This window comes from Tachyglossus aculeatus, chromosome X1 (assembly GCF_015852505.1).
Source record: "Tachyglossus aculeatus isolate mTacAcu1 chromosome X1, mTacAcu1.pri, whole genome shotgun sequence".
NCBI lineage: Eukaryota > Metazoa > Chordata > Mammalia > Monotremata > Tachyglossidae > Tachyglossus > Tachyglossus aculeatus.
This window is the reverse complement of record NC_052101.1, coordinates 93,104,634-93,124,364: the sequence shown is the minus strand read 5'-3', so window position 1 is coordinate 93,124,364 and position 19,731 is coordinate 93,104,634. Positions and strand designations below refer to the sequence as shown.

Here is a 19,731-nt window from a genome sequence, read left to right as displayed (position 1 = left end):
AGAGGACACGTGGAGTGCAACCCAATGACTCAGTCAGTCAATGCATCGAATTTATGGAGCGCTTGCTGCATGCAGTGCACCATACTAAGCACTTGGGAGAGTACAGTATAAAATGAAAGCAAAGGTTAGGTAGACCGAGGGCCCCAGAAACACGGGGACAACCCGGAGAAAAAGAAGAGAATGCCGAGAAGGGGGTGCAGTCAGTGGGGGTGGGGCTCACACATAGATGGGGGTGGCTGGGAGGCCTCGCTGCCAACAGTCTGTTTGGCACGTGCCAGGCGGAAAGGCAGCTGTCAGTGCTTCAGGAGCCAGGCGCAGAGCTGGGCTTCTAGACTGGGGCTGCAGTCTGTTGGGGTGACGGGGTTTTGCGGTTGGCTTTGGGCAAGTAATAATTACTCTCCCCCCACGTTCAAAGCCTCACTGAGGCATATCTCCTCCAAGAGGCCTTCCCTAACTAAGCCCTTCTCTCCTCTTCTCCCACTCCCTGACTTGCTCCCTTTATTCATCCCCCCCATCCCGGTCCCACAGCACTTATGGACATTTCTGTAATTTATTGATTTACATTCATGTCTGTCTCCTCTGTAGACTGTAAGCTCATTGTGGGCAGGGGGTGTGTTTGTTTATTGTTCTATTGTACTCTCCCAAGCCTGCCCTTACTGCATGCAGAGCACTGTACTAAGTACTAAGTACTCAATAAATAGGATTGAGTGAATGAATGAATGAATGAACTGGTCTCAGCAGTAGAGGAGTTTTATTCCGAGGGATTCACACTCTCTCCCTGGCTACTACCTCTGGGGCCGGGCCCCAAAGGGCAGACGTTCAGGCAGTGGTATCTGTCATGCTTCCCAAGGGCTGCCATGGTCAGGCTTGGAGACCTCTCTCTCTCTCTCTCTCTCTCTCTCTCTCTCTCTCTCTCTCTCTCTCTCTCTCTCTCTCTCTCTCTCTCTCTCTCTCTCTCTCTCTCGCTCTCTCTCTCCCTCTCTCCCTCTCTCCCTCTCTCCCTCTCTCCCTCTCTCCCTCTCCCTCTCCCTCTCCCCCTCCCTCCACTTCACCTGTGGGTACTATGCCTCGCTGCCAGTGCCATTTTGCATTTCCATTGGCTGGGATTTAATCCAAATTCCACGGTCCCCCTTTTAATTCGCCCATTAATGTCTGGTTCCCTGAAAGCCCGCGACATTTCTATGCTAAAATACCTAAGCGTACGTTCCTGCAAAGAGCTGGAGAATTGATTGGTATTTTGATGAATTCCAAGAACATTTATATTAGGGCAAATGAAGTGTGTTGGATATCGGCGCTGCCTCCTGCCTTCACTTGTCACATGCGTTGGCTGCTAAGTGGTACCAGGATGTGCACTGCATTATTTCCAGTTGTGATGGGTTCTGGTGCAAAGTGATAATTAAGGACCCTTTGATTCCGGGGCTTGGGTAATCATCGGGACCGAGGTACTCCCGGGGAGCCCCTTGGATTTTGGGGGGCACTTGTTTTGACCCACCCTTAGTTGACAGGTCACTCAGGGAGGCGCAATCTAGTTCCACGGCCTGGAGACTCTTCTGGAAAATCTGACAGAGTGAGTTCTCAGCCCAGCTTGGTCACTAGCTCTGTGATACCAGGCAAGTGACTGGAGCCACTTTGACCTTTAATCCTGTAATAAAATGGTTGTAAAGCAGGGTCAAAAGTAAGCATGGAATGCACTAAACCACCCTAAAACTCTACCAGCTTCTACCTCACCCTCCTTTTCCCACCCAGGGACTAATGCACAAGGAATACATGCAATTGACATTTTCTACTCCCTGCAAGAGCGTTTTGTTGGTAGATATGTGTGTAGCACTGTAATAGAAAACCTTGCTGAAAGGACTCTGTGAGGTCCAAATCAGTACACTCAGGCCAGTGTGTGTGTGTGTGTGTGTGTCTGTCTGTCTGTCTGTCTGTCTGTCCCTGTATCCATCCCCGGCCCAGGGACCGGGGGAGAGGAAGGAGCGAATGCCTAAGTTTTGATGGCTGATAAACGATGTAGCGGCTTCATAGTGTTGAACTCTGACCTGAGAACTTTCCTGAAAGCATCCAGCAAAATACTACCCAAAATGCTGTCCCACCCATGAGGCCCACTAAAAAACTCCCTAAAGCATTCGTTTTGTGCGGACCATGGCATTCAAAGATGATGAAGTCTTCTGATGACATTGCTGTGTGGATGTATGTGTGGATGAGAAGATGGATATTTTTGACTACTGGTCCTCTCCACATTGTATACACGTAAAGGCTGTCCTTGGGACTGTGGCTGCAGGCGTTATTTTCAGGAACTCTTACTGTTTGCCCAGCCTACTTCCTGATGATTCCTTTTTCCAAGATGTGTCCCCTTCATTTCTAATTGCTGCTTGCCAGGTTGAACTGTCTGCTGCCGTTGTTTCCTATCAGTCCCCAGCTCTGCCGCATCATCAAGTTGTGCTTCACCGGGTCTGGAAAGCATTGCTTCTGCCTGCTCTGCCCTTGGTCACTCTTCTTCAGCTCACTATACAGCGTTCGCCTGTCTATCCTGCCGTCGTCTCTTCCTTGCGTACATCCAGCCCAGTGGATTTGTGTCTGTAGCAAGCATTGGTCTGTTCCTGAACCCCCTCCTATCTTGCCACGGGATATTGCTTGGCTCGGAGGCATCGCCGATTAAACGTCGGGGACAAATTCCAGCCTCTCAAGGGGAACGCTACTACTGCTTCTATGGCCCTCAGCTTCAAGACCCAAAGGCGTTAAACAGCATAAGCTGTGCCATCACGAGGATTGGACAAATGGTCTGTCCAGTAGCTGGTCTCTGACAGTGGCCATAAGATGCTTGGAGGAACTAGGTGATGGTTGTCCTCCTGTTCATCCATCTGCATGGTTAAGGGTGGAGGACCATCTAGGTCCCCTAGCTTTTATTATGGTATTTTAAAAATACTCATTGTGGGTCTAAGTGCTGGGGTCGATGCAAGGTAATCAGATGGGACACGGTCCCGCATGGGGTTCACGATTGTAGTGTTGGGGATACTGGGTATCTCAGACGAAGGAACCGAGGCCCAAGACCACCTGGCGGGCCATTGGCAGAGCTGGAACTAGGACCCTGGGACTTCCGACTCTGTCCCAAGCTCTTTCCACTGGGCAACACTGCCTTCCTCTCCATCTATTCCCTTGCTATCTGTAACTTTCTGTGTGGACCACCTGAACCCATTCATAGGTTCTACTACATGAAAAAGTATTTCCTTCAGTCCCATTCTACAGCTGTTCTTTAAGGCAGTATGCCTAGTAGATAGAGCGTAGGCAAGTCACTTCACTTCTCTGTGCCTCACTTTCCGCATCTTGAAAAATGGGGTTACAGTGCCTGTTCTCCTTTCTTCTCATACCGTGAGCCCCTTGAAGGACAGGGACAGTATCCAATCTGTTTATCTTGTTTCCACCCTAGCATTTGGCCCATAGTCAGGGCTTAAATACCATTATCATTACTATTATTATCATCATCATCTACCACTTTCAAGCTTCAGTGGATGCCCCCTCGGGCTGGTAGTGCGGTGAACAACTATTCTGCGCTCACCCTGTCCTCACCTTTCCGGCTTCTGTAAACTTCAATTATGTCCTTCTTCACGCTTATTTTTTCCCTTTCCAGACTGATGAGTTGTAATCTTTCCTCCTAGAGAGACTTTCCCATCTTGGTTGCTCTTCTCAGTAGACACAGTGTGGCCTAGTAGAAGCAGTGTGGCTTAATGGAAAGATTACAGGCCTGGGAGTCAAGTGACCTGGGTTCTGCCACTTCACTGCCGTGTGACAAGTCACTTCACTTTGCTGGGTCTCTGTTTCCTCATCTTTAAAATGGAGATTCAATACCTCTCCTCCCTCTCCCTTAGATGCTGTGCTCCATGTGGGACAGGGACCGTATCTGATTTGATTTCATTGTACCCACCCCAGTGCTTAGCACACAGTAAGCCAGCGCTTGGCACATAGCAAGCGTTTAAGAAAGACCAGACTTACGATGATTATTCATTCATTCATTCATTGGATCGCATTTATTGAGCGCTTACTGTGTGCAGAGCACTGTACTAAGCGCTTGGGAAGTACAATTCGACCACAGAGACCATCCTTACCCAACAACGGGCTCACAGTCTAGAAGGGGGAGACAGGCAACAAAACAAGTATCCATACTGGCGCTCTGATGCCATTCTTAAGATGTGATGACCAGAGCTGTACACAGTGTTCCAGATGTGGTCAAATCATTATTCTCTCCCAAGTGCTTAATACAGTGCCATTGATCAATCGATTAGACCGTGATAAAACCCCACAGTGGTGATGCCGTGTGGTTTTTGATTGCTAGCCTTCCAGGTGACACACCAGCCTCTTTGATGTTTCCGCTTCTTTGTCAGTCAGCATCCCATTAGAGGGTGTGCTGCCCAAGCGACAGAATTCATTGACCGATTTCAGCTCTACAACGCCAATAAAAATCTTTTGCTCAGTGTTGGATTTTCATGGGGCAGGCTGATACGTGACCTGAGATGCCTTCTATCTCATTGTCAATCTGCAGCACCGTGTTGACTGTGCAAAGTGGCTCGTGACCTTTTGCCTATCTCTGGGGATCGGTTTCAAAAGCCTAGTCATCAGGCTTCGGAGGGCCTGCGTCTTAAGAATTTTAGCTGATATTCATAGCCTGTTAAGTTTCCCTGGAAGCCTATTTTAGTACCAGTTTGATTCCAGCGCTTGATGGTCCTCTGGCTCTGTCTGTTAGATTGAATGAGACTAGGTTGGAGAAGCAGTGTGGAAAGAGCACAGGCCTGGGAGTGTTCTGGGTTCTACTCCCGACTCTGCTGCTTATCTACTACGTGACCCTGGGCCAGTCACTTCACGTCTCTGGCCTCAGCTACCTCAACTCTAAAATGATGATGAAGGCTGTCAGTAGCATGGACTGATCGTTTTTATAGAAAAATGACCCAGGCAGCAGAGAAAAGTATGGACTGGAGTGGGGAGAGAAGGAATCACGGAGATCAGCAATGGGTCTGATAGAATAATCAAGGCACGATAGGATAAGTGCCTGGATTAACGTGGCAGCAGTTTGGATGGAAAGGAAAGGGCAGATTTTAGCGATGTTGTGGAGGTTGAACAGATTGACTATGTGGGTTGAAGGAGAGAGATAAGGCGAGGGTAACGCCAGAGTTATGGGCTTGTGAGATCGGGAGGATGGTGGTGCTGTCTACAGTGACAGAAAAGTCACGGGGAAGACAGGGCTGGAAATTGTGAAGTTTAGTTTTGGACGTGTTAAGTTGAAGTGTTGGTGAGACATCCACACAGAGATGCCTTGAATAATAATAATAATAATAATAATGATAATGGCATGTATTAAGCTCTTACTATGTGCAAAGCACTGTTCTAAGTGCTGGGGAGGTTACAAGGTGATCAGGTTATCCCTTGGGGGGCTCACAGTCTTAATCCCCATCTTACAGATGAGGTAACTGAGGCACAGAGAAGTTAAGTGACTTGCCCAAAGTCACACAGCTGACAATTGGCGGAGCCGGGGTTTGAACCCATGACCTCTGACTCCAAAGCCCATGCTTTTTCCACTGAGCCACGCTGCTTCTCCTCCTTGAAGGCAGGAGGAAATGCGAGACTGCAGAGAGGGAGAGAGATCAGGGCTGGAGATGTAGATTTGGGGATCATCTGCATAGAGGTGGTAGTTGAAGCCATGGGAGCGAATGAGTTCTCCAAGGGTGTGGGGGTAGATAGAAGGGGACCTAGAACTGGGCCTTGAGGGACTCCCACAGTTAGGGGGTGGGAGGCAGAGGAGGAGCCCTTGAAAGAGACTGAGAGTGAGTGGCCAAAGAGAGATAGGAGAAGAACCAGGAGAGGACGATGTCATTGAAGCCAAGGTTGGATAATGTTTCCGGGAGACGGAGGAGGTCAACAGCGTGGAAGTCAGCTGAGAGGTCAAGGAGCATTAGGATGGACAAAGGCCTTGGATGTGGAAAGGAGGAGATCATCGGTGATGTTTGAGAGGGCGGTTTCTGTGGAGTGAAGGGGATGGAAGCCAGGTTGGAGGGGGTCAAGGAGAGAATTGGAGAAGAGGAACTTGAGACAGTGGGTGAAGACAACTTGCTCAAGGAGTTTGGGGAGGAATGGTAGGAGGGAGATGAGGCAGCCGTGGGGTCAAGGGAGAAGTTTTTTAGAATAAGGAAGACATGAACAGGTTTGAAAGCAGTGGGGAAAAAGCCATTGGTGAGCAAACAGTTGAAGATGGAAGTCAGAGAGGAAAGAAAGGAGGGGGCAAGTGCTTTTATAAGGTGTGAAGGGATGGGGTCCCTGTAATGAGTTTTATGCACAGTAGGTACTCCCTAAATCCTATTCACCCAGTGAATTGTGGAATTTCCTTGACACTGTTTACGTTGAGAGAAGGTTAGGCCAGGTATCAAAATGGGCTCTTCCCTCCCTGTTTGAAAATTTGGATACTTATAAGCATTGGATCTATGGGCCTTACACTTCTTCACGGGGTAAGGATGTGTGTGTGTGTGTGTGTGTGTGTGTGTGTGTGTGTGCGTGCATAACACACGTGCACGCACACGTGTGGGTGTCTGTCAACAGAAAACTTTAAAATTCTAATTATGGTGTCTTCCTGACTAAATCAATCTGTTAATCTTATTTGTGGGGTAAAGCTTATTAGCTGATTCTACATCTGTCAAGCTATGTTTGTGTTAATATAGAACCTTTCGGGAAGTAAAAAATAAACACCGTAAGCTTATATTCAAAGCAATCCACTCCTTTTCACCGTTTGTCATTTCCTCTTTATACTTGCTCAGCTAGGACACAAATACACCTTGCTTAGGAAGCAGCCTGGCCTAATGGATAGAGCACAAGCCTGGGAGTCAGAAGGACCTGGATTCTAATCTCGGCTCCACCACTTATCTGCTGTGTGACTTTGGGCAAATCACATAACTTCTCTGTGCCTCGATTACCCTGTCTGTGAAATGGGGATGAAGACTGTGAGCCCCATGTGGGACCGGGACTGTGTCCAACCTGATTTGCTTGTATCCACCCTAGTGCTTAGTAGAGTGCCTGGCACACAGTAAGCACTTAGTAAATACCACGGTTATTGTTATCATTATTATTATTATTATTATTTGTTCATTTCACTTTCCTGGAGCCCACTGATTTGCTCTGCCGAATGTTGTTGTTTTGAAGTAACCGAGTTGATTGTGGAATCTGCAAGGTTTTTTTTTTAAGGTGCTTACTATGTGCCAGGCACTGTACTAAGTGCTGGAGTAGGTACAAAATAATTCGGTTGGGCACAGCCCCCTGTCCCACATAACACTCACATTCTTTACCCCCATTTTGCAGATGATGAGGATTAGATTAGAACCCAGATCCTGTGACTCCGAGGCCCGTGCTCTTTCCCCTAGACCATTGTCATCCTTCTTTTTTTTATTAGACTCTTATTGAAAAATTCTCCCTTGGTACTGACCAAGCTCTTGCAGAAGGGTCATGTTTCCTCATTCTTGGGTAGATTTAATTTCAGTCTTTTTTTAATTAGGAGGGGGGCAGTGTTTTCTTCTGAAATTCTGGGGCTGTCTAAATAGCTGAAGATCAGCTCTCCTCCCAAAGATTCAAAGACCCACAAGGGTAGTGCTCACCATCCTCCGCGGTGTTCACAGCACTTACTGCTTACAGAACAACCAAAGCAGTGAACATCCAAAAGCGGTAAAACATGTCATCCCTGCCCTTAGAGGAGTTTACAATCTAATAAATAGGGAATCTGAAGAGAAGACATCCGAGTGAAGCAAGGAGAAAGCGAAGCAAACCTAGTTAAGGTTGTTCACTAAAGATTGTGCATATTGCCTATTGCTCTTTTGCCTCTGATTTTGCCACGTTAAGCCTGCAGAATGCATGCCCAGAGTTTGTTGTATTCCAGCCCTGTTTCCTAAACACATGTGTCTGGCATTTTATCTTTTTTTAGAAAAGCATTAAAAAAAAAACAAAAAACACAAACAAACCCACCCAAACCAAAATACAAACACCCTCAGAAACTGCAATGCAAAAGACTGTGTTTTAGGGCATCATTAAGGTTGCAGATTTGAAAAAAGAGTTAAGATATGCTGAAGTTAAGGTTCTCGGGAGGAACGCTATACTCACCCACATTACACATATGTGCATTTGCAATTATTAGTCTGTTAAAAGCTCTTGCACATATACAGTGTGTGCCAGGAGAACATTCCTGTGAGAACCTTCTTTTTCACATTAGCTGACACTCTCTTTATTTTAAATTTGCAACCTTAATGAGTTGCATTATGATCATGGCTGCTTTCCTCCCCACAACCCCTATCCCTCACCCCAGTACTTAATAGATCATCTAGTCCTTAAAAGGGAGCTAGTTTCTCTGTCCGGGTATCCCTGCTGAGGCAGATTAAGGTCAATCCCAAAAAAATGTTGAAATTAGAGAGGCAAAAAAAATCTGAAGGCCATTTTTTGCCTCTAGTTCAAGTCAGCGCAGGCTTGTTAGGAATGTTCTCCGTTGCTTTTTCCAATTGAGTTCATGGGCCGCTGTTTCCCTTGAGAAATTTCCTGGATCTATTTCCTTTCCTTAGGACACGTGGAGTTGCATGATCAGAAATTTTTCCCCTGCTTTCCTTTGAATCCTGATTTAGGGAGGCTGACTCGAACTTCTAGTTTCGTTTTTTTTTTTCTCTTCCTAGCTGAAGCAGAAGCCGGAGGCTTCATTTTCCTAACCAAAGCAAGAGCCAGAGGCTTCGTATTCCTGAAAAATCCCAACTATATGGGCTGGATCACCCCTGGGGAGATGCCGATAGCTCAGAGCCGGTTTACAGGTTTCCCTTTCCAACAATGAGATCCGGACCACTGGACGGGAAAGCCAGTGCACGGTTTCTGGTTCTAAAACAAGCTGGTTTCGGGCCCAAAGGGAAAGAGGTCATACGTTACTTTCCTGAGAGTCCAGGGGAACGTTCTTCAGTGTGAGGAGGCTGAGGTGAGTGGGTTTGTCATCTCCATCTGGATGTCTGCCCGCCACCTAAAACTCAACATGTCCAAGACTGAACTCCTTGTCTTCCCTCCCAAACCCTGCCCTCTCCCTGATTTTCCCATCTCTGTTGACGGCACTTACCATCCTTCCCGTCTCACAAGCCCGCAAACTTGGTGTCATCCTCGACTCCGGTCTCTTATTCACCCCTCACATCCAAGCCGTCACCAAAACCTGCCGGTCTCAGCTCCGCAACATTGCCAAGATCCACCCTTTCCTCTCCATCCAAACTGCTACCCTGCTCGTTCAAGCTCTCATCCTATCCCGTCTGGACTACTGCATCAGCCTTCTCTCTGATCTCCCATCCTCGTGTCTCTCCCCACTTCAATCCATACTTCATGCTGCTGCCCGGATTGTCTTTGTCCAGAAACGCTCTGGGCATGTTACTCCCCTCCTCAAAAATCTCCAGTGGCTACCAGTCAATCTGCGCATCAGGCAGAAACTCCTCACCCTGGGCTTCAAGGCTGTCCATCACCTCGCCCCCTCCTACCTCACCTCCGTTCTCTCCTTCTCCAGCCCAGCCCGCACCCTCTGCTCCTCTGCCGCTAATCTCCTCACCATGCCTCGTTCTCGCCTGTCCCGCCATCGACCCCCGGCCCACATCATCCCCCTGGCCTAGAATGCCCTCCCTCTGCCCATCCGCCAAGCTAGCTCTCTTCCTCCCTTCAAGGCCTTACTGAGAGCTCATCTCCTCCAGGAGGCCTTCCCAGACTGAGCCCTTTCCTTCCTCTCCCCCTTGTCCCACCTCCATCCCCCCCATCTTACCTCCTTCCCTTCCACACAGAACCTGTATGTATGTATATATGTTTGTACATATTTATTACTCTATTTATTTATTTTACTTGTACATATCTGTTCTATTTTATTTTGTTAGTATGTTTGGCTTTGTTCTCTGTCTCCCCCTTTTAGACTGTGAGCCCACTGTTGGGTAGGGACTGTCTCCATGTGTTGCCAACTTGTACTTCCCAAGCGCTTAGTACAGTGCTCTGCACACAGTAAGTGCTCAGTAAATACAATTGATTTGTATTTCATCATGTGCCTTCGCACCCTAGAAGCTGCTGTTCATTGGTTAATGACAGTAGGCTAATGGCTAATGGCAGTAGGGAATTTCCAGGATGAATGTGGTAAACACAGTTGAACTTGGGGCACGAGGGTCTTGGCTTAAACAAGTCGTTATTATTTTGCCAAATGGTTTGGGCTCTTGGGTCATTAATGTTATTTTTTATTTATGTCAAAACAACCCCACCCTTTTCCAAATGAAACCATGTTGTGTTTGAGAAGTGTGATTTCTTAGCGGACTAGCCCGGATGATGGAACTGGGCCTTCGAGAAGTATGTGGGAAAATATGAGTGGTTCTGGGAACTATTTAAGCATTGTGGGAGAGTCATGGTGCTGGAGTGGTACCGTCCATCTGTGCAGCCCCCTTTTCCACCTGTCAGTGGAAAGTGATCTGTAGGTGCTCTGCTTGACACTCCCGTCCCGTAGCCAAGGTGGAAGGAGGATGAGGAAGGTCATACAGCCTGCCGGTCTCACCTCCACAACATCGCCAAGATCTGCCCTTTCCTCTCCATCCAAACCAGTACCTTGCTTGTTCAATCTCTCATCCTATCCCGACTGGATTACTGCATCAGCCTCCTCTCTGATCTCCCATCCTCCTGTCTCTCCCCTCTTCAGTCTATACTTCACTCTGCTGCCCGGATTATCTTTGTACAGAAATGCTCTGGGCATGTTACTTCCTTCCTCAAAAATCTCCAATGGCTGCCTGTCAACCTGCGAATCAAGCAAAAACTCCTCACTCTCAGCTTCAAGGCTGTCCATCACCTCGCCCCCTCCTACCTCACCTCCCTTCTCTCCTTCTACAGCCCAGCCCGCACAACTCCGCTCCTCTGCCGCTAACCTCCTCACTGTGCCTCGTTCTCGCCTGTCCCGCCGTCGACCCCCGGCCCACGTCCTTCCCCTGGCCTGAAATGCCCTCCCTCCACACATCTGCCAAGCTAGCTCTCTTCCTCCCTTCAAAGCCCTACTGAGAGCTCACCTCCTCCAGGAGGCCTTCCCAGACTGAGCCCCCTTTTTCCTCTCCTCCTCCCCATCCCCTCCTACCCTACCTCCTTCCCCTCCCCACAGCACTTCTGTGTATTTGTACAGATTTATTACTCTATTTTACTTGTACATATTTACTATTCTATTTCTTTTGTTAATGATGTGCATCTAGCTTTAATTCTATTTGTTCTGACGATTTTGACACCTGTCTACATGTTTTGTTTTGTTGTCTTTCTCCCCCTTCTAGACTGTGAGCCCGTTGTTGGGTGGGGACCGTCTCTATATGTTGCCGACTTGTACTTCCCAAGTGCTTAGTTCAGTGCTCTGCACACAGTAAGCGCTCAATAAATACGATTGAATGAATGAATGAATACAGCCTTGAACCAAGGGCTAGAATCCAGGTCTCCTAACTTCCAGTCCAGAGCTCAATCCACTATCTCTCAATTCATTCATTCATTCAATCGTATTTATTGAGCGTTTATTGTGTGCAGAGCACTGTACTAAGCACTTGGAAAGTACAATTCAGCAACAGAGACAATCCCTACACAACAATGGGCTCATAGACTAGAAGGGGGGGAGACAAACAACAAAACAAAATGAGGACAAGTAAACAGGCATCAATAGCATCAATATAAATGGAATTATAGATATATACACATTAATAAAATAAATAGAATAATAATAAATCTGTACATATATACACAAGTGCTGTGGGGCGGAGGGGGGGTAGAGCAGAGGAAGGTAGTTGGGGGAATGGCGAGGGGAGGAGGAGCAGAATTAATGATGTTTATTGAGCACTTACTGAGAGCACTGTACTAAGCTCTTGGGCGAGTACAACAGAAGCAAGACACACGTTCCCTGTCCTCAAGGAGTTTACAGTCTACTAGGAGAGGAGACAGAAGTTACTAATGAGGAGTGCGAGTATGTATATATGTTTGTACATATTTATTACTCTATTAATGTATTTTATTTTGTTATTTTATTTTGTTGGTATGTTTGGTTTTGTTCTCTGTCTCCCCCTTGTAGACTGCGAGCCCACTGTTGGGTAGGGACTGTCTCTATAAGTTGCCAACTTGTACTTCCCAAGCGCTTAGTACAGTGCTCTGCACACAGTAAGCGCTCAATAAATACGATTGATTGATTGATTGATTGAGTAGCCGGTGGCTTTCGGCGGGGACCGGGGTGATGGCGGTGGCGGCTTGGGTGGCTGGGAGCCACTGGGTCCGGCTTGGAAAGTGATGGGGGAGGAGGCCGGAGAGGGGAGGTGCTGAGCGGGGAGTTACCCGCTCGAAGCCCAGCTTCCCCGCTTAGGCTGGGGTTTCAGGAGGGAGGCACCTAGAGGAGGTCACCTAATAATAATAATAATAATAATGGCATTTATTAAGCGCTTACTATGTGCAAAGCACTGTTCTAAGCTCTGGGGAGGTTACAAGGTGATCAGGTTATCCCACATGGGGCTCACAGTCTCAATCCCCATTTTACAGCTGAGGTAACTGAGGCCCAGAGAAGTTAAGTGACTTGCCCAAAGTCACACAGCTGACAATTAGCGGAGCCGGGGTTTGAACCCATGACCTCTGACTCCAAAGCCCGGACTCTTCTCCACTGAGCCACGCTGCTTCTAAGCCACACCTATGCCTCCTGAGCCCGGTGTGGGCAGGGATTATCTCTCTTTATTGCTGAATTGTACTTTCCAAGCGCTTAGTTCAATGCTCTGCACAAAGTAAGCACTCAATAAATACGATTAAACGAATGAATGAAGGAGAGCTCCTCCCCATCCCCCCCAGCCCCTTCCGTGCTGCTTCCCGAGACCCTGGCCGAAGTGGAGAAGCTCAGCTTCCAGTCTGTATTTGGGAAGCGGTGGGGAATCGACTTCCCTGCGGCGATTGGATGTAATGTTGGGTGGGGCCTACGAATCTTGGGCTAGGTCAGCAGTTAGTGAGCATCATATCTCCAGTTCAAAACCGGGGGTATGCTTCTACCTGAGTGTACAAATGAAAATCCCAATAAAAATATACATATGCACATAAAGGCTGAGGAAAGGAATAAAAGATGTAAGCCCTGAGGGTGACTGTTGGGTCATTAGACTGTAGACTCATTGTGGGCAGGGAATGTGTGTGTTACATCGTTGCTTTGCACTCTCCTGAGCGCTTGGTACGGGGCCCTGCACACAGTAAGTGCTCAAGAAATACAATTGATTGGTTGCTGCGACTATGGTGTTGGGAATTATTCAGGGAAGGCTTCATGAAGGAGGTGGAATTTTAGGAGTGTTGTGAAGCTGGGGGTGGGTCTGGGGGGGAGGGGGGAACACTGTGTTCTGGCCGATCTGGATGGTAGGAGACAGAGATCCAGGCTGGGGGAACAGCGCGACTGAGGGAAGGGAGAATTCAGAGCGAGGTGCGACTAAGTGAACTGGGAAGGAATGAAATACACAATCGGGTGAGTAGCTGCTGAGAGCTGATATGTAAAGTGAGAGCAGGGGATCTGCTTTAGAATATGAAAATAAATGTATTATTGAAGTGGTTGGTGATTTGGTTGGGATATTTTCTGCTCTTCTGCCCCTCCTCCTGGCATGGGCACACACTCCCTCCCAACCTCTTTTCACTTTCCCCTTCCATCCCACCAGGTGACTGTTGCCTTTCTTTTCATGTTTCTGCTGTCAGCCAAACTTTGAGGTGGAACATCTACAGACTGGCTTCCATCTGGTATTGTCGGGCCTGAAATAAAGGCTGGAGAGCTTCAGTCTCTGATGCCCAGGTGACCAGAAGTAGCAAAAGCAGTTAGACATTGCTCGTTGGGTCAGTTTACCTTGGTCTAAACATTTGTCCTATTCCCAATACAGTACAGTGCTCCGCCCACAGGAAGTGCTCAATAAATGCCACTGATTGATCGATCCCCCAGGTTGGCTCTTTTTTAATAATAATAATAATTATTAAAGTATGTAAATGCTTACTATGTGCCAAACACTGTACTAAGCCCCGGGGTAGATTCAAGTTAATCAGGTTGGAGACTGTCCCTGTCACACGTGGGACTCACAGCCTTCATCCCCATTTTACAGATGGGGTAACTGAGGCACAGAGAAGTGAAATGACTCGCCCAAGGTCACACAGTAGACGTGTGGCAGAGCCGGGATTAGAACCCAGAGCTCGGTGTGCCCGTTACCCTCAGGGAACATGAAGCAGTGGAGAAGCAGCATGGCTCAGTGGAAAGAGCCTGGGCTTTGGAGTCAGAGGTCATGGGTTCAAATCCCGGCTCCGCCAATTGTCAGCTGTGTGACTTTGGGCAAGTCACTTCACTTCTGTGGGCCTCAGTTCCCTCATCTGTAAAATGGGGATGAAGACCGTGAGCCCCACGTGGGACAACCTGATCACCTTGTATCCCCCAGCGCTTAGAACAGTGCTTTGCACATAGTAAGCGCTTAACAAATACCATTAAAAAAATAAAACCCAGTCAGAGATGGCGGTACTTCTGCCCTTGTGAGCCTGGATCCAGCAAAGTGTCCTCAGAAATGGTTTGGGTTAGCTGCTGGTCCCTCTTCTCTTCTCCCTGACCCCAAAAAGGCCTACTGCCCTTGTTACTTCTCTCCTTCTGCCATCACTTCTCCCATCGTCGAGAAGACGTTCAGTTGCGCACCCTTGTTATGAGGTCCGTGTTGCTGTAGAAACCCCCATGAAGGGCTTTTGCATTCAGCCCTTGAAGAATCATACCACGCAAGCTGCTGCCCATGAGTCTTCCTTAGTCGGTGCTGCCTGTGTCTCTCCTGTGTCTTTTGAGCTAATGACGTGGGTGGTGGGATGGGGAGAGAGGGGCCAAATCTCCTCACTCAGAGGCTGACAGTCTGTGCGGCAAGCTGTCCGAACCCACAGGCTCTCTGTCGAGCAAAAAAACCCTTGGAATATCAGTCTCCCCAGTGGCATAGCTCAAATGTGGACTGGGAGAACGGGGTGGTGGGCTGCAGGGGAGGGAGTGAGACCCAGAACATGGAGGGAGGAGGCCAAGGGGTCTTGGATGCAACCTGTGAGACCTCACCTGTGTTTTCAGGGATTTCATCTTCAAGTGCTTAGAACAGTGCTTGGCACGTAGTAAGCGCTTAACAAATACCATTATTATTACTATTGCTTGCTGGCTGCTCTTCAGCCCTGAGGATCTCAGGGAGATTTCACAAAGGTTTATGGTCAGTCTTCAGTTTGGTCCGGGAGGACCAGAGAGAGGAAAATGAGACTTGGAAAGTAGTGTGGCCTAGTGGAAAGAACACGGGCCTGGGAGCTAGAGGACCTGGGTTCTCATCCCAGTTCTCCCACTGGCCTGCTGTGTGACCTTGGGCGAGTCACTTTACTTCTCTGGGCCTCAGTTTCCTCATCTGCAAAATGATAATTGAATATCCTGTTCTTCCTCCCTCTTGGACCGCGAGCCCCAAGTGGGACGGGGACTGTGTTCGACTGGATTAGCTTGTACCTGCCCCAATGCTTGGCACGCAGTAAGTGCGTAACGAGTATTATTATTATTTTTATTATTAATAATGTTCTAGGTTCTTGCTGTTTTCCCCATGACAGACTCCAAGGCAGAGTGGTCTAGTGGAGGGTAAATTCAAGGATTTTAGGGTTGTTTCATTGCCCTTTCCTCTTAATGATTTCCCCTGAGGTCCCATTTTAGAGGCCTCTGGCCTAATAACCAAAGAAAAACCAGAACCTCCCTGTCTCTTCCAAGCCTCATCATCTTCTGTCTCTGGGTACCGTAGAGCAAAAGTGTGAGCAGTGGAAATCAAGTGTGGTCAGATGCAGCTTTTTATGTGGAGAGAAAGCAGTTGAATTTGAAGTTGCATTTGAGTTTGAGAAGGAAGAACAGAGGAAATCCAAGGCCCCAGCAACCCATACCTTCACTTCTGGAAAGTCAAGGTGGTACTGAGCTGGTAGAAACTTAGGCAGTACATTCCGAGGAGTGCAGTGGTAAGGTGCTCCTCTTAGAGTCTCTGATTTGCAGCCGAAAGTGAAGTGATTCCTGATGTGTCAAGGGGTCTGAGGGTTGCAATAAATCAGTCAACGACTACCATACCGAGTGCTGGGGAGATAACGGTAGACACGATCCCTGCCCTCGAGGAATTTACAGTCTAATCATTGCGGCACCCCCAACTGTCCACAGACATGACAGTAGCAACCTATCCCCGGGATGAGTTCCTTTATACCCAAGACAGATGTTCGGAAACATATACGAAACGTAGTTCTCTAGAAGAAGCATGGGACCGGGCGTCAAGAGGCATGGGTTCTAGTCCCAGCTCATCCACTTGCCTGCTGTAGGTTGTCTCTAGACCGTAATTTCGTTGTGGGCGGGGAACCTGTCTACCCACTCTGTTACAGCGTACACTCCCAAGTGCTTAGTACAGTGCTCTGTGCACAGTAAGCACTCAGTAAATACCATTGATTGGTTGAGTTTTGCTGTGTGGGCTTGGGCAAGTCATTTAACTTTTCAGTGCCTCAGTTTCTTCCTCAGTCAATCAATCAGTGGTATTTATTGCTTTACTGCCTGCAGAGCACTGTATTAAGCACTTGGGAGAGTACTAATACCGTGAACCCCTGCCTGCAAGGGGCTTACAGTAAAATGGGGATAATATATCTGTTCTCTCTCTCCCTCTCTCCCATGTGGGACAGGCACTCTGTCTTGTATCTACCTAGCAGCTGGCAAAGTGCTTGGCACATCTGGTCCTGTCTTATGCCGTCGAGTGGTTTTCGACCCATAGCGACACCACAGACACATCTCTCCCAGAATGCCCCGCTCTCCACCTGCAATCGTTCTGGTAGTATATCCATAGAGTTTTCTTGGTAAAAATACGGAAGTGGTTTACCATTGCCTCCTTCCGTGCAGTAAACTTGAATCTCTGCCCTCAATTCTCTCCCATGCTGCTGCTGCCCAGCATGGGTGAGTTTTGACTTGTAGCAGATTGCCTTCCGCTCGCTAGCCACTGCCCAAGCTAGGAATGGAATGGGCAGGCCTCTGCTTGACTCTCCTTCCCTTAGCCGAGACTGGCAGAGTACTGGAAACTCTCCTGGTACGACCCTGAGAGGGGGCTTGGCACATAGCGAGCACTTAACAAATTCCATCATTAGAGTTGTGTTCCTGCAGACTGCCACATTAAGGAAACCTCACGATGCAGCATCCCTAATGGCATTCTGGTTAAAACATAATACGCGTTCCAGCATCCCGTTCATCTTTGTTACTTCACCGTGAGAGGGAAAGGGGGTGGAGGGAGTGCATGTGTGCTTTGCAGCAACTGTGGGATTTGGGGGAGTGGGGCAGCGAGGAAGGTTGGATGACTTTGCCCACTCTACAGGAGGAAGAGATGAGCTCTAGAAAATGCCTTCCCAAATCACACTGTGGCCAAATCTCTCTGGAGCAAAGAGAAGAATCTGTTTGAAGAGAGAATGCAGAATTCACATGGCTGCTTAATGACACAAATGGTTGAAGACAAGACTGAAAAGAATAAGGGAATTTACCACTAGTGGTTTTTGTTGCAACTCATTCAAAAAAACCACACAGATATTTGGTTGAGGTCCCCAGATAGGTTTTCTCTCCCTCTGAGAGTGCTGCCTTAGATATGGCTGTTGGTTGTCCTTGAGGCTGCTTGACAGCTGCTGCCCCAGGAGTAGCCATCAATCGATGGTATTTATTGAGCGCTCACTAGGTGCAGAGCACTGTATTAAGCACTTGGGAGAGGACAAAGCGATAGAGTTGGCAGACAGGATCCCTGCCCTTAAGGAGCTTACAGTCGTTGGGGAGACAGGCATTAAAGTAAATTACAGATAGGTAGGAGTATAAAGATATGTACATAAGTGCTGTGGGGCTGGGGCGAGACACAGGAGTTTAAGGGGAACAGATCCAAGTGTCTAGGCGATGTAGAGGAAATGGCTAATAGGGTGGCGAAATGAGGGCTTAGTCAGAGGCTTAGAAGGCCTCTTGGAGGAGAAGTGATTTTAGTAGTACTTGGAAGATGAGGAGGGAGTTCCAGGCCAGAGGGAGGACATGGGCAAGGAGTCAGCGGCGAGGCAGACAAGGTTGAGGTACAATGAGTAGGTCAGCATTAAGGGAGCAAAGTGTGCTGGCTGGGGTGTCGTAGAAGATTAGCAAGATAAAGTAGAAGGGGGAGATCTCATTATGAGCAGGGAACCTGTCCACCAGTTCTGTTATATTGTACTCACCCCAGCGCTTAGTATGGCACTCTGCACAGAGTAAGTGCTGAATAAGTACCATTGATTGATTAAAAGCTGATGGTAAAGAGTTTCTGTTTCATGTGGAGGGTGGATGGGCAACTGTTGAAAGTTTTTTGTGAAGTGGGGAGACATAGACTGATTTTTTTTTTTGAGAAAAATGATCTGGGCAACAGTGAAGTATGGACTGGAGTAGGGAGAGACAGGAGGCAGGGAGGTCAGTGAGGAGGCTGATGCCGTAATCAAGGAGGGATATGAGAGTGCTCCGATCAGAGCGGCAACAGTTTTGATGGAAAAGAAGGGGCAAATTCTAGAGATGTTGGGATTTGGTGACAGACTATGTGTGTTGAGTGAGAGCGACTAATCGAGGATAATGCCAACGTCTCCTGAGAAGCCATAAAGATTTGCAATTTAGATTTCTAGTCTCTCGTTCAACAGGAAAAAAACTACCGGAGAAGCCTTGTTCTACTGAGCAAAAATCGCTTTCCCATAATTCTCTTACACTCTCCCTCCTGCTCTGCTTTCTGTTCTTCCTAAACAGCACTGTGGGCAAAATACTAGGATTGGGGTGCGGAGAAGAAAAATAAAGGCTTGTGTGGGAAAACTCTGAAATACAGTCTGGGGAGACATGCTGTCTCACAGTTTTTTGTTCTGTTTTTTTTTTTTTTAAAAATGACATTTGCTAAGTGCTTACTATGCGCCAGGCACTGGACTAAGCGCCGGGGTGGATATAAGATTAATCAGGTTGGACACAGTCCCCACATGGCGCTCACATTCTTAATCCCCCTCTTACATATGAGGTAACTGAGCCCCAGAGAAGTGAAGTGACTTGCCCAAGGTCACCCAGCAGACAAGTGGAGGACCCAGGTCCCCCAACTCCTAGATCCATGCTCTTTCCACTAGGCCATGCTTCTTCTTCCCAGTTCTTGGGCTGGACTCTGAGGTGGATCTTTCAGTACGGAGAGGTAGTAACCGCTGTTTGCCCAGAGCAGTCCCTGCAAGTGATCTTCTCTTATGCTGTCGAGTTGCCTCCGCCCCACCGCGACTCCATGGCTACATCTCTCCCAGAACGCCCCACCTCCATCTGCAGTCGTTCCAGTAGTGAATCCATAGAGTTTTCTTGGTTAAAATACAGAAGCGGTTTGCCATTGCCTCCTTCCTTGTGTGGTAAACTTGAGTCTCCACCCTCGACTCTCTCCCATGCTGCTGCTGCTGCCTGGCCCAGGTGAGTTTTGACTTGTAGCAGATTGCCTTCCGCTCACTAGCCACTGGCCAAGCTAGGAATGGAAAGGGTAGGCCTCTGCTTGACTCTCCCTCCTGGAGCTGAGACCGGTAGAGTACTGGAAACTCTCCAGGTGCGATCCTGAGAGGGTCTGCAAATGGCACCTGGTGCCAAAGGTTAGGTTTCCCCCGGGCAGGATTGGGGCAACAGCAGATCCTCGGGAATTTATCTGCCCCGTGCAGAAG

At 48.1% G+C, this 19,731-nt stretch overlaps 1 protein-coding gene and 2 non-coding genes across 4 annotated transcripts in view; 1 reads left to right on the top strand and 2 right to left on the bottom strand.

Moving 5' to 3' along the window:
• CHCHD6 (coiled-coil-helix-coiled-coil-helix domain containing 6) overlaps positions 1-19,731 on the top strand; it is a 182,555-nt gene that overhangs the window by 109,435 nt on the left and 53,389 nt on the right. The gene's annotated exons all lie outside the window — the stretch shown is intronic.
• LOC119920534 lies at positions 16,989-17,126 on the bottom strand. The gene has a single exon (XR_005448274.1). It is a non-coding gene; the product is annotated as a small nucleolar RNA SNORA7 (small nucleolar RNA).
• Positions 19,500-19,637, bottom strand: LOC119920270. Its single transcript, XR_005448028.1, has one exon. It is a non-coding gene; the product is annotated as a small nucleolar RNA SNORA7 (small nucleolar RNA).